The sequence below is a fragment of the Anastrepha obliqua genome, chromosome 1 (assembly GCF_027943255.1).
Source record: "Anastrepha obliqua isolate idAnaObli1 chromosome 1, idAnaObli1_1.0, whole genome shotgun sequence".
Lineage (NCBI taxonomy): Eukaryota > Metazoa > Arthropoda > Insecta > Diptera > Tephritidae > Anastrepha > Anastrepha obliqua.
Window position 1 is genome coordinate 178,950,828 of NC_072892.1, and position 15,471 is coordinate 178,966,298.

The 15,471-nt window shown below is 36.8% G+C and overlaps 1 long non-coding RNA gene across 3 annotated transcripts; it reads right to left on the bottom strand.

The window, feature by feature from the left end:
* Positions 1-416: 416 nt before the first annotated feature.
* On the bottom strand, positions 417-3,119 carry LOC129242166 (uncharacterized). Of its 3 annotated transcripts, none has more exons than XR_008582169.1 (3): positions 2,677-3,119; positions 1,046-1,243; positions 417-984 (listed from the first exon to the last, which is right to left on the bottom strand). It is a non-coding gene; the product is annotated as an uncharacterized LOC129242166 (long non-coding RNA). The 3 variants fall into 3 exon arrangements; XR_008582168.1 differs by having other exon boundaries at positions 2,633-3,119; XR_008582170.1 differs by lacking the exon at positions 2,677-3,119 and adding an exon at positions 2,068-2,147.
* Positions 3,120-15,471: the final 12,352 nt, after the last annotated feature.

Below are 15,471 nucleotides of genomic sequence, written 5' to 3' on the forward strand. Positions count from 1 at the left end.
TCATAGATTACAATTTTTGGGACTCTTTTTTTGGTACTGCTATTTTCGTGCTCGCAACTCTATGCGTGTGCATACATATATGAACGCATTTTGGAATACATATTTCTCTTTAACAACCTTAGCACTTCAAAAAACCACTTGAATTACATTGAATAGGAACTAAGAAAATATAAGCGAAAGTTTAATATTTACTTTTTAGTGAGATCATCAAAAACAATACCAGGTGTTGAAAGAATATTAGTAGCTGAGTTGTCATACACAAAAAAGCCCGTGTTTTGAACACGTGCCGCACTGTGCTCATGTTAGTTAGCCCGTGTGCCTGTTGGACTTACTCATATTCGTAAAGAAACAAAAAACATTTTTTTTAATATGTATTTTGCTGACAAATAATCAGTACCTTTACCGAAATGTATGCATTAGCTCGCAATTCACAGATATATTTATAGTAAGCATTCAAATTCGTACGCTTTTTTGTTCAGTAAATAAAAAGTCAAAGACGCAGTTTCTCAAATCGCTCATAGACCTCAGCTGTTACACAATCGGACAATGGCACGAATGACAAGAAGCAGAATCAGACACTCGAATTGCTTTATTGCACACAGTACTCCATCACAAGGCTGATAAGCGACTGAGGATTGCTTTATAAATTTGTGCGCAATGGCAATCCAATTGGTTTTTGCATCTACGATAATTTACTGTGTGCATGCATACTTATTTACATACATATGTACACATTTATGATGTGACTGAACCGAACTGCAATTTGTTTAATCGCATTGACACGTAATTCGATAAAAATCAATTTGGCGCACTTAGCAAGTGGTTATCCACACACATCCACACATCTTTTTACGTGCCGAGAATAGACTGAGGTTTATGGCGAGCTTTAAACATGTTTTTGTTTTTGTCGTATTTCAAATCATGACTTGTGATAATTTGCTTTAATTTGATTGATAGGAGCACCACTTTAGCTCGGCATTAACTCTACAATTTGCATTGGAAATTAATTAGATATTAAAAAATATTCTTTCAAAGTAAGACTTACCGTTTCACCATTTTGTTGGTCACTCCAGAATTGTTTTCCTGTAGAGATCCAATATCGTCGGATTTATTATAATCCAGCTTTGAAAAGATTTTTATGCGCCGGAAATTAATTTTGAATTATTTTTCTTTTTTTATATATGCACGGAATTGCTTGAATAAATTCTGTAAGCAGTGAACGGACGGGAATGTGCAACAAAGGCTACAAATTTGCAATAAAAATATACAAAAGAAATAATCAATCTGAGTACAAAAAAAAATTTATAAATTTAAGTTTGACAAATTTGAATTAAAGAATCATCAACCGCCTAATTGAGCTTGAATTTTCGTTTATCGGATAGACGAGTATAGATACTAGAAAAGGCAAAATAATTCGATTTATACGATTTAAGGCAAAGAGCTGGCATTACAGCAGCATTACTCAATTTTATATGAATTATATTTTATATTTTTTACTGCATAAAAAAAACGACAAAACAGTGAATTAACGCGGTGTAAAAGGCACATAAGTATTACATGAGGGGAAAAAATAGAATTCAGTTTTTTTTTTGGTTTTTTAATTTAATTTAATTTAGTTATTTATTTTTGTTTTTGCTTTTGCTTTTTTCGAATTTAATTTAATTTTTTTCTTCTTTTTTTTTGACTTTTATTAAAGGCTTGGTGGTAGGTTGGTGATGGCTGAAGAACTCAAGGATGATAGAAATCTTTTCACCATGCTGAAGAGCTAGTTGTTGTTTTTTTTTTGTTGTGGCAGCGTATACATTTCCCATGCATGTTTTGGGAATTCTACTGGACTGACAGTCTTTGGTCGGACATAAATCCGGGTCGTCTCAGTAACGTAGAACCCAAATATGGTAGAGAACCTTGCGTAGAACCAACAGTCGTGGGAACGTTGAAGAAATTGTCACCCAGTTCGCTCGAAGTACATGCAAGTCACTATATTTTACTAGTTAGCAAGTATAGTTAACGCATTTTACATACTTCAATTTGTATATTTTTGTACAATTTTGTAAAAGAAAATCTCACATTAGTTTATTTGTTCATGTCACTCTGATATTTTGCTGCCGCCTAGACTACCACTTTATTGCCGCTACCAGCAACAATACAAATACAAACATCAGTGCCCTCTTTCCATTCTGTTCTTCCAATCCACCACCACACCACACCACACCTTCGCCGACGCCAACAATTGCGGGAGGCAGCCCCCATAGCAGACGAAAATGTTCCAATGGCGCTTGTGTTTTTCTCCTCCTTTGGCTGTTCTTCAATACAACCCCCCACTCCAAAACAGTTTTATTATGCTTATATACAATTTTCTGCTGATATGTTTGTTTGCATTGCATTGCCTTGTTCTATGCTTCGGTTTCGTTGTGCTTTCTTAGTGCTACGCCTGCATTTTTCTTTGACTTTAAATTTAATTAGCACTTTTAAACCTTAATACACCGATTCTTTTTTCTACTTAATACGATTGATTCTCCAGTGCAGATTCTTTGATTATCTTAAAATTTCAAAGCAATTTAATTTCCATAAAAGTTTAATAATTTCAATGCCAACACAACCGGAAGAAAATCGTTATTGAATTGCACCAAACCTTTCATTTCTCAACTCAACAACAAAATATGATGAATAACTCACAAAAAAAATGCAATAAGAATGCAAATGCACTTTTTTCTTTCAGCTTCCAATTTGCTGCTTCACACTTTTTATTTGATTCGCTTCTTTTTTATTTTATTTTCACTTCATCTCCAATTTGTTTGCACTACGTTTTAAACCCTCTTTCTTGCAGTTAGCTTCGATTTTTTCTGCGTCTTTAATTCTTTCGTCAGGAACACTTTGAATTCGAATTGCAATCCTTATGCCTGCTCCACCCATGCAGCGCGTAATCCACATGCGTCGTTTGTTTGAATTTATAATAAACTTGTTTTACAAAAAAATGGCTTTTTAATTGAATATATCTTCAATTATTTGTTTATTTTTTATTATTTCTCGACAAGCGCGATTTATAGAAATACACGTTAATTTCTTTCCGAAGAAAATTTATGACTGAACGCTAACTTCACCACATAACTTTATTGTTGTTGCAACAAACTGTCAAATTCCAAATTCGATTTGTTTTACCACACGTCTTCTATATGTTTCTTTGACAGTTCAGAGCAATGGCAGTGTTCATCGTGATTCGCGCGCAGGGTTGCGTTAAAACTGAAATATTTTAATAATTCTAAAAGAAAGGTTGCTGCGAAGCCAACTAGTGCAAGTAACCAAATTTACATCCACTGTTTCCATTTTAGATACTCCACTGTTTTCACTTTAGACAAATGAAGCTGAGGTGCTTAGCCCGTTCCGCTAACACAATTCGATTGGGAAATTTGTCATTTTACATTACTTACATAATTCTAATAAGTTCCAATAAGTTTTTATACAGTTCAATATTCTAACTTTATCAGGCTGCAATTTCCACTTATTCTATGTATATGTATGTATACATTATTTGTTTATAATAAAAAAAAAAAAATATTTCAAGAAACCCATACGCATACAATTAAACATATTTTATTGGTTTACGTAACATTTCGAGACTCAATTATCCTTTTTAAGACAACTCTCAAATTTAATTGAATGCAATGGCAATATTTCCAGAGTGAGCATTGTCATTAGTCAAGTATGTTGGTGTGTTGCGCGCACACTCTTGATTGCTTGAAAGCATTTTTTGATTTATACGATGAAGAGAAAATAGGACACCGAAGTTTCGGATGAATCTTTCTTTGCAAAGAATACAAATGTACCGGAAAATTGATATGGAAAACTAAACAAATATACTGTCAATGTGAGCGTCACAAAAAATACCAACTGTCTTTAAAGCATGCAAAATGGCAGATTATTGCTTCACAAATGTTGGCAATATTTGACTTAAAATATGGCATAATATGAATTGCCAACTTCATTCAATTTGCTATCTCCATTGCCAATTTCACTGAAACTGAATATTCAAAGTCATCAAAAGTTTATGGTCGAGACGTGAGACGTATAGTTAAGAATGGCAGAATAGAAAATTGCGCCGTTTCCACGACAGCGCCCGACGACAATCGGGTCTACGTTACCGGAACGAGCCGGATTGATATCTATCAAACGACTGTCAATCCATTAGTATTTCCCGTACATGTATGGGGAATGTTTATGCCTCCAAAACAACAACAACAAACAGATTGCGCTTTTCCCAAAAAATTAACAATGAAGGAATTAAGAAAGAATAGGTAGAGTAAGCGAAAATGAGTGGAAAACCAAGAATATAGAATAACTCTGCATCTGCAAGTGCATAAGTTTGCATACAAACGGTGTATTTATTTACTCTACTGACGTCACTCAATAGTCAAATATTTAAGTAATATAAAAGGAGTCAAATAGCCAATAATTAATTAGCGGTTTTCTACATCGTGACGTATGTTCAGGTATAAACCTATCTATTTCATTTCATTAAATTTATATATTCAAAATCAATTTATTTTTTTTATAAGAATATATTTATTTCCGTTAATCTGTATAGCAACTGTGTATTGGTAGGGTTGCTCAGAATTTTATTAAAATTTTTGGTTTTTTGCATGTGTCAAAAGTTTCAATGATTAAACGTTAGATGGCGCGCTCATTTTCCCCTCACCTATGTTTAATTTCCGTTCGTTGAATTTCGGCTGTTTGTTTACATGAGGAAATGAAAATCAAAGGTAGGAGATGTTCGATAAACGAATATTATTGCAGTTCAGTTTGTTTATAAAAGCAAATGATTTATTATAAACACTTGAATTCATATACACACAAACGTGCACACATATGCACATCCATTGGTATTTATTCACTTTTGTATGCACATACAAATTTCTCATCACGCTTAATTCGAGGAAGCTTTGCTTACTCAATTCTGTAAACATTTCTAGCATAAATACAACTTCACATTTTTAAGGTAGTGCAAAAAGTGCAATTGAATCAAGCGTACAGACCTGCATGACATGCAGATGTACATACAATCATATTTTCTTTGGAAAAATTATTTAACAATAAATAAGTACGTATAAATACATGCAGTGAACGAATTGCGGTTCAGGTAGAAAGGGATTTACATATATAAAATTCTTTCCGCGTTAAAAATATTAATAAACCAAAAAAATAAATGAAAACTAATTAAATTCAGATCAAAATCAAATAAAATGAACACACATAAAAAAAGAAAAACTACATGATGGAAAAAATAATGAGATGACGCCTATCGTGGTACCGTTACTTTGCGCTCAGCGAATTTGACAATGAATAACGTCGTATTAGTACCAGTATGGCCAGATTACCATTTTCGTAACTTGATTTAGCTTTTTTTTTTGTTATTTAGTGTCGGAGTTTGAGTTCTTTCTTCATGACATTTTTCTAACCTGTTCTAATTATAATGTTTATAATTTTGTAAAATATACACTCTTTAAAAATTAGTTCAATAATTCACTCAGTTGTTTTTAGCTTTACTTTTTTAACATCTGTTAGCATTGCCCTATTATGCCCTATGTCCCACTAAGGATTTAAGATCGGAAGAAACGATTACACCTCTACTGTTTTAATTCGCATTCAGTAAGTTCAAACGCTTTTTAAAATGTGGAAAAAGGTTTTTAATCTTAAGAAGAGTTGGGAGAAGAAGATTTAATATTCTTGCATAAACTTAAAAGCAACCAAAAATTAAATTTGCACTTTCAAAATATCAAATTTTATAAGAATCAACAAATTTTCATTAACACTAAAATCTTCTCAGTGTGACCTTTTTTAACCTTCTTTTGTTTAATAATACAGTTTTTTTTTAACTTACAGTTCGTTAGCTTTAAATTAAAAAACAAGAAACAAACTCCAAACTTAAAAATTTTCTCATTTTGGGTATAAAAAAGCACTAAATTTATTGCGAAGACCAAATGGTTGGCAACACTGCACAACTCGGCAAACGTGACGTCACGCACTCTCTGATGGGCGCCATTTTGTTTCTATCATTCTTGGAAAAACAATAATTTGATTTCTACTTGTCAATTATTTTCAGCAAATTATTCTAAAGCTCTTTTGTGCTGCACTATTAAACCGCTCTTGCGTACTCTTAAATATAGGGTTATTCAATAGGGCGCTTCAACTTTTTTCCGATAGGGAGGGTGAACGACGCAATATTTTTTATTTTTCGCTTGTCATTTGTAAACTTCATTAGTATACATTTCATCATGTAACGCTACACACTTGGGCAACGATTGCAAATTGTGCAAATTTTTTATGAAAATAATCGTTCTGTTGCTGCTACTTTAAGAGCATTACGGCCATTTTACGGTCCATTTAACAAGCCGTCCCGTTTTGGGGTTATGTGAAGTCATTGGTCTACAGTAACAAAAGCCGGCGACGACTTGTGAGCTCAGAGCCAATATTGAACGCGAAATTGCTGGAATTTCGGCCGATTTATGCAAAAGAGTGGTCGAAAATTGGGTTCAACGATTGGACTTCGTAAAACGTGCACGCGGTGGTCATGCAAAAGAAATCGAATTTCATACTTAAATGTATATGTTCAAACTCGATAATAAAAAAAAAATTAGTTAAAAAAGTCAAACCGTTTGTGTTTTATTCAAAAAAGTTCAAAAGTTGAAGCGCTCTTACTGAAAAACCCTTTACATTCCGTCTCACCTAATTGAGTTCAAATATTCTTCTTTGTTTTTTGTGTCAAATTTCTCTTCAGAGTCGTCAATTGTCAACATTCGACTTGTAACAATTCTCACTGTAGGTTTTGTGCAATTTCAATTGAATTATACAATGTAACTATAGAAGTCTTCTATTCGCCATTTCCCCGCTCGCTATCTCTATGGTCGATCAACTTGCCAAAAAATTTGCATGCGAAAGCAACAACAAAGTTATCGAGTAAGATTCGCTGCTGACGAGTATGGCTATAGTTCATTAGGCCGCACTGCCTTACCAACACATGTAATTTAAGGCAACTCTCTTCCCGCGTTGCCGACATATAATATGTTCATTTGTACCAGTTGCTTCATCTATTCGCCACCCACTTGCTAACTCTTGCCGTAAAGAAGAGGGCTCATACATATGAAGGTTTCAATTCGTATTGAATAAGCTACGCTATCTTTTCCAATACCTACCACTTTTCACCACAACTACGGTATTTCCAATTTATGCATTTATGCTAAGTTTCAGTTGCCCACATTGATTGATTTTAGAGATATATTGGTTTTCACATTTTGGTCTATATGCCCAGACATATTATAAGGGGTTGCTGCACTAAAGAAAGCATTTTCTTCAAATCGGTGCATGTTTTATTGAAATCGTTCGAACGGTTTGCTTAAAAAAGGGGTTTATATTATATGTATGTATATTTTAGTATAGCATTGATATCCAGAAGAGTCACGAAATTTTTACTATTTACGTGACGCTCACGTAACTTGGTCTATTCTGCAGAAATATTAAGCAAATTGCAAGGAGTAAGTTAAAGTGCGAAATGTGATCAAACATATTCATAACTCTTTCTCGGTTAGCTAACGAATAATTACTGATAATGGCAATTAATGCCTTCGGCTCTAGACGCATTTTATGGTTCTTTTACGAATCTGTAATATCAGGTCAGTCCATGAGTTCGTGCGTTTTTAAAGGTGGCTTTAAAATTAATAAAAAAGATGTTTAAAGTATTTATTAATCAATAATATATTTTCCTTCATTATTTACAATGTCTTCCCAACGTTTAAACAAATTTTTAATTCCCTGCTCAAAAAATTGCTTGTCCTTGGAGCCAGAATAGGCTTCGATATCCCTTTTTATAGCTTCTTTTGAGGAGTAGTTCTTGTTACTCATATGGGATTGAAGTCCACGGAAAAGGTGATAATCACAAGGTGCAATATCCGGAGAGTATGGTGGATGCGGCATTAGCTCCCATCCGTGCTCGTTCAGCTTGCCTAATGTTTGCCTTGCGGTATGAGGCCTTGCGTTGTCGTGGTGAAACAAAACTTTGCGTCTATTCACTAACGACGGTCGATTTTTTTAAGTGCCTCTTTCAGGTTTGATAGCTGATGGGAATAATAATCAGCAGTTATCGTCTGGTTTGGTTTCAGAAGTTCAGAATAAACAATACCGGTCATATCCCATCAAATAGACAGGAGAATCTTCTTGGGGTGAAGGTCATCTCTAGGGGTCGGTTCTGGTGTTTCATCTTTATCTAACCATTGGCGTTTGCGAACAGGATTATTGTAAAGGAGCAATTTTTCATCACCAGTAACGACACCGTTCAAAAAACTTTCATTTTCAAGCCGTTGCAGCAGCTGAGAATACACGTTCACTCTCTGCTGAAGGTTGGCGACGGAAAGTCTATGCGGAATCCCTTTTCCCAGCTTTGAAACCTTTCCCAACTGAACCAGGTGCCTGTGAACTGTTCCATGCGATGAATTTAATCTCTGAGCTATCATATCGACTGCAAATTTGGCTCAGCTTCCACGAGTTCGAGTAAGGCGTCGGAGTTAAAGACTTCAGGACGACCAGCGCGCGGGGCATCCTCCACGTTGCAGTTACTACTTCGGAATTTTGAAAACCACTTTTGCGCAGTCCTTATACTCACGGTATCCTCTCCGTGAACAGTGTTTATTTCGGTAGCAGCAGTTGTTGCATTTTTACCACTTTTATAAAAAAAATACAAAATATGCCTCTTATACGCGTTCGATTTTATTTTGCAACAACACGTGCTTCTATCCGCGATTAAAATCACTTGTTGAATGCACAAAATATCAAAGAAAATATGAATAGTTCCGTTATAGGTATTCCGCGAATAATTTTGTGTATGCAAAACTCGTACAAAAGTGAAATGATGTGTAAAATATGCACGAACTTATGGACTGAGCTGATAGTATCGCCAGTTTTTAACATACTGCGTATGTCACTCATTTCTGGTACCACTCAAGTTGCTGTGCACAAAAAAGAACAACCAAACCACCCTTATAGCTCCTGGTGACACTCAAGCATGCATGCCCAGCAGCTTATATGTGTGCATGCTTATATGTATTGAGCGTCACCAGGAGCTATTATAGCGAATCTAATCCGAATATGGTCTATGTGTTTTAAAAGGCTTTTGAATTTTTATAAAACTTAGTGTCTGGGGCGATTTGTCGCTGATTACGAATTTGGATTTGTACATGTCTATTATTTGGCCTGATTTCAAAGCCCATTATGAGCATGCAACACCAAATGATGTAGCAAATGATATAGTTGTAGCCCCTCGCCAGGTGGTTATATATTTAGCATGAAAAAGCTCGTCATAAAAATCCATTTACCGCTCGGAGACGACACAAAACTGAGTCCTTTCATTTATGGGGCAACATTAGATTCGACGGATTAGCAGCTCGGCCAAACACCTTACTTATTAATATATGAAGATAGAATACAAATTTATTTGCGGTATAATTCAGAATTGTTGGCCTACACAAATGGATGGGCCTACAGTTTTAAGCCGACACCGAACGGCAGATGTTTTTTTCGCAGATGGAGATTCGCATTCCCGAGTGGTAAAAAGTGGAAAAAAAATAATAATTCGGTTTCGACAATGGATTCTGGATTCTTATCTAAGAAACAAAAACAAAACATTTTTTGTGTGGAAAAGTATAACCTTCTAACTGCTCAATAGATGAGTATTTTTTGTCTCTCTTCTTTATAACAGAGAAATATGCGGGTGGAAATGTGTGACAGAAGGATTTGTCACAAAATTCTATTGATTCAAAGCGGAAAATTTAACTTAAACCCGTGATATAAATATGGAGAAAATTCGCAACTCCCTTAGGGAATCTTCTTCTTCTTAATTGGCGCATTAACCGCTTACGCGATTTTGCCCGAGTTTAACAAAGCGCGCCAGTCGTTCCTTTCTCGTGCTAACTGGCGCCAATTGGACACACCAAGTGAAGTCAAGTCCTTCTCCACCTGATCTTTCCAACGCAAAGGAGGCCTTCGTCTTCCTCTGCTACCGCCAGCTGGTACCGCATCAAATAATTTCAGAGCCGGAGCGTTTGTATCCATTCGGACGACATGACCCAGCCAACCTAGCCGCTGGATCTTTATTCGCTGCGCCATGTCTATGTCGTCGTAAAGCTCATATAGCTCATCGTTCCATCGTCTGCGATATTCGCCGTTGCCAACGTGCAAAGGTTCAAAAATCTTACGCAGAATCTTTCTCTCGAACACTCCAAACGTCGCTTCATCGGATGTTGTCATCGTCCAAGCTTCTGCGCCATACGTTAGGACGGGCAGGATGAGAGCCTGGTAGATTGTTAATTTTGTTCGTCGAGAGAGGGCTTTACTGCTCAATTGCCTACTTAGTCCAAAGTAGCATTTGTTGGCAAGAGAGATTCTACGTTAGATTTCAAGGCTAACATTGTTATTGGTGTTAATGCTGGTTCCTAAATATACCCAAATGGTTAGGCCAATCATACTGTATGGGGCACTAGTATGGTGGAGCAAATCTATCCAACAAACAGCGCTAACCAAACTGGGAAAAGTACAAAGGCTTGCTTTCCTATGCATAACAGGGGCTATGAGAACTACCCCAACAGCTGGCATCGAAGCATTCCTTAATCTCCCACCACTTCATATAGCAATCCAAGAGGAAGCAGCTTCGCAAGCACTCATGCTACACATGAAAGAAAATTTCAAATTAGGCAACCTCACCGGTCACCTAAGTATCCTAAATAAAATCAAAAACACCATAAGCATGGCTTAAGTCTCAGACCACATTGACTCAACCCTCTGTTTCACAAAAGGATACACAGTTACCTTTCCTGAGAGCATCGAGTGGAAAACCAACCCAAAATGGATGAATGATGATTCACAAAAATGGTACACTGATGGATCAAAAACACCTTATGGTGTAGGAGCAGGAGTAGTGGGGCCCAGAATCCACAAATCATTCACTCTCACCAGGGACACCACCATTAAGCGGAACTATACGCAATAATAGAAGCAGCAAACATCATGCAACGTAGAAACCACAAGAGAGTAAAGATCAAAATACTCTCGGACATCCAATCAGTTCTAAAAGCTTTAGATAGCTATACCTACAACTCAAAAACTCTCTTAGAATGCCACAAGGCGCTCAATAACCTGGCATCCAAAAACAATGTCTCATTAATTTGAGTACCAGGACATGAGGGATATGGCGGCAACGAAAAGGCAGACTTTCAAGCCAAAAAAGGGGCAGATGTAAACTTCATCGGACCTAGTCCCATGTTCGGATTCAACAAAAACAGCAACAACAAAACAAAAAGTAAAACACTGGGCCAAAACTCTATTAAATCAGCATTGGAACAACGTAGAGGGTCGTAGACACTCCAAAAAGTTCCTAAGTTTCAACGCTAAAAGAGCTAACATGGCCCTCACGTTAAACAAAAAGAGCATTGGCACTCTCACAGGCGCCCTCACGGGTCACTTCACCTGCAACAAACACCTACATAAATTAGGCATAACTAACACCAGCACCTGCAGATTTTGCTGCGAAGATGAGGAGTCTATAGAACATCTCATCATCGAATGTCCGGCGTTGACGCATAGAAGGAAAAAGTTTTTAAACAAGTTCATGCTTACAGATGAAGACCTTCAATCACTCCCTCAGAAGGAGCTCGTACAATTCATAAGCATACTTAACAGTCAATAGACAGCATAGGGTGCACAATAGATCAATATGGTCGCAGTGCTAAAGGGCCATACCTTAACCCTTTACTACCATTAACCATTAACCATTACAAAGTCTTTTACAACCTCGAAATCATAGCTGTCAACAGTGACGTGGAGCCGATACGCGAGTGCGCCGACTGTTTCTTTGACGACAGGAGGTACTTCGTTTTATCCTCGTTCACCACCAGACCCATTCGCTTTGCCTCTTTATCCAGTTTGGTGAAGGCAGAACTAACAGCGCGGTTGTTAAGGCCGATGATGTCAATATCAGCGGCATACGCCAACAATTGTAAGCTCTTACAAAAAATTGTGCCTGAGCGATTACAGGCAATCGCTCGTACAATCCTCTCCAACATCAGGTTAAAGAAGTCACACGACAGCGAGACACCCTGTCTGAAACCTCGTTTGGTATCAAACGGCTCGGAGAGGTCCTTCCCAATTATGACGGCGCTGCTGGTGTAGAGCAACGTCATATTGCATATCTGTATTAGTTTTGCGGGGATACCAAATTCAGACATCGCGGCATACAAGTAACTCCTTTTCGTACTGTCGAATGCTGCTTTGAAGTCGACGAAAAGATGGTGTGTGTCGATTCTCCTTTCATGGGTCTTTTCCAAGATTTGGCGTATTGTGAATATTTGGTCGATGGTAGACTTTCCAGGTCTAAAGCCACACTGATAAGGTCCAATCAGTTGGTTGACGGTGGGCTTCAGCCTTTCACACAATACGCTCGCTAGAACCTTATAGGCCATATGTATTTAAAAAACTAATCCCGCGGTAATTGGCACAGATTGCAGGATCGCCCTTCTTGTGGATTCGGCAGAGCACACTAAAATTCCAATCGGCAGGCATGCTTTCATCCGACCATATTTTGCATAGGAGCTGATGCATGCACCTTACCAGCTCCTCGCCGCCATGGTTGAATAGCTCAGCCGGCAGTCCGTCGGCGTCCGCAGCTTTGTTGTTCTTTAGCCGCGTTATCGCTATTCTCGCCTCGTCATGGTCGGGTAGCGGAACGACAATTCCGTCGTCAACGATTGGGGTATCGGGATCTTCACATTCTCTCTGACATGCGCAGCTGTCACTGTTCGACAGGTTCGAGAAGTGTTCCCTCCATAATTTAAGTATGCTCTGGATGTCAGTCACCAGATTGCCGTCTTTGTTCTTACAGGAATAAAATGATCAAAAATCAACGAGAATTTTGAGTCACTTTAACCTTGCATTTTAGTGCACTAAAATTGAATGAAACTTTTGTGGAACAACATCAAAACGCGCGCCACAAATAGGAGGATGAACTCGCCCAACACCTAACAGAAGTGTACGCGCCAATTGTTAATTATTTATTTATTTTATTTAAAATTGAATGGGGTATAAAATTGTGCATCCAAATTTTTAGAATTTTTATAAATCTTGTGCAAAGAACGATTTCGAAACGCTTAAATATTTTGAAAATTGCATTTTATTTGGTATTCCGTTAAAAAAATTAATATACAAATTAAAGTATCCTAAATATTTTTTTTAGCTGGAATGAACTAATGAACAAAATTAAAACAAATTGCACGCCCGCTTTACACGGAGTATTGACTGATACAACTGAATGTCACAAAAACAATAGTTTTTAGTCAAAACCGGATCCTAGGAAAACTGTTGCTGATAAACTTCACAAATTTCCTTTCACCTTGAAAAGTCTATAAGGAAAAGAACTGTTGCATATCGATAGCCAGTGGCTGGACTTCACGGTCATATGGCTCCCAAGAAATCATTAGTGACATCAACACAGGCATCGTCAAATGGAATTGTTTACAAAGTACATCTCATGGACACATTGACTTTGAAATAATTTATTCTGCGATGAAGCAAATAGAAATATAGTATGGGAAGGTAGGAAGTGTGTGCGTCACCCCAAATGAGCAGCGTTCGATCCCAAGTTTGTCTTACCAACAGTAAAACATGGAGGAGGTCAATAATAAAACGGAGCTTTTTCTCGTGGTGCCGGGCCAAAAAATATTTGGAAATTTTTTAAAGTGGCGCGTAATGCGATTCTGCTATCGTTCTTAAGAATTTTGCTAAGACTTTGCAGTGCGAGATTTAGGCACAATTCTTGTACTAGAGCGCTATGAAAAAAGTTTATGCTCCGCTCTAAATGCATGCATTTCGACTCTGCCGGTTTAAAGGATGTTTTCGAAATAGGCAAATATCAAAGAAAGGAAAATATTTATTCTAAATTATATTTATGTCAACAAAATGTTTAAAGTTGTATGTTTTAGTGAGTTCTATGAATCAGTGAAAGAGCTGCCAAAATAAGACTTCTAGCGTTATTTCCTGCTATGGATTATTCAGATAGAGCTTTGAAGAGTAACAATGTTAGTCCTGAATTCCAACAGAAAATCTCTCTCACCAACAAGTGATACTTAACGAAAGCGTTTTGTTGAACTCAGCCAAAATCACGCCAATCAAGAAGAAGAAAAAGAAGCTTTGAAGGGTGAGAAGAGAATAATAATTGAAGATGTTAATAAATAAATATGCTTAAAGTGGCACAAAATTAATTATCCCATCGGAAGACTTATAATTTTGGCAAAAGGCGTCGTACGCCAGTCATATATGATACTTGTGAACTGGATATCTGCGGTACACAAACAGACAAGCAATAAAAAAGCGTAAAACCCCAAATAAAGATTTCCATCAGACAAAATATTTTATTTTATTTTATTAAAAAGTTATTTTGAAACTAAATTGATGTTTTATGCGAAATAAAATGTTTCAACAGCCACTGCTAGTATGTAAATTTACTATGCGATGCTAAATTTTTCAACATTAAAAATCTCGAAAATATTAAAGTGGAACAAACCCTTAAAAAAATTATTCGATTGTGTGCCAAACTAAATCAACTAATTTATGATCATTTTATGTGACATTTTATGTTTCTCTTTTTTTTCATTTCAATATTAATTTATCAATTTTCCAATGGTATGAAACGCGCGACAAAAACAAGTTTAAAAAACATGCGAATGATTATGAAAAATTAAGAAATGAAATCGATAAAAACGCGAAAACAGAACCAATTAAACAATGAGTGGGTCATAAACAAGCTAAAACACCAGCGATCCCCAAGGAAGAGGAAGAGCATGAGACAAAGGGAGAAAACAAGTCCATTACCACATTTTTGGTGTGTCAAACACCGGCGTAACCGAACTTCAACAGCACTTTCCATCAATCAGAGCGTAGCAAAACAAATACGAGGCATTTTCATTTTCCTTTTCATTGATTTAATCTCATGCGTGCAGATGGACGCACACATATCTATGTGGGTATGTATGTATGTATGAATGCATGAATGTGAGTAAGTGTGTATGCACATACATATGCATGTAGTCTATGCAATAGTTTTTAAATGAGGAAACATTATTTATTTTTATCTCCCACCGAGTGTCTATAATTTAGCGAAATGCTTTGAGCGAATTGGAAATGCCAAGAAATGGACAAGAGATGCTTACCAAATTCACCGTACCCCAAACACTTCAGCAGGCGGCACCACATCTATTGACATACACATACATGTGTGTTTCTAAAGGTATGTGAATAGCGCTGCTTGAGGGATCGCCACTGAGCGCAGCACTTCGGCTCCTAACTGTTACTGAGAGCTTTTTCTGTAGCCAAATTATTCTGTTACAGTTTCAGAGTGTGAAAACATTCGTTTCGATCTGCAAAAATCAGAAAAGTTTTGGA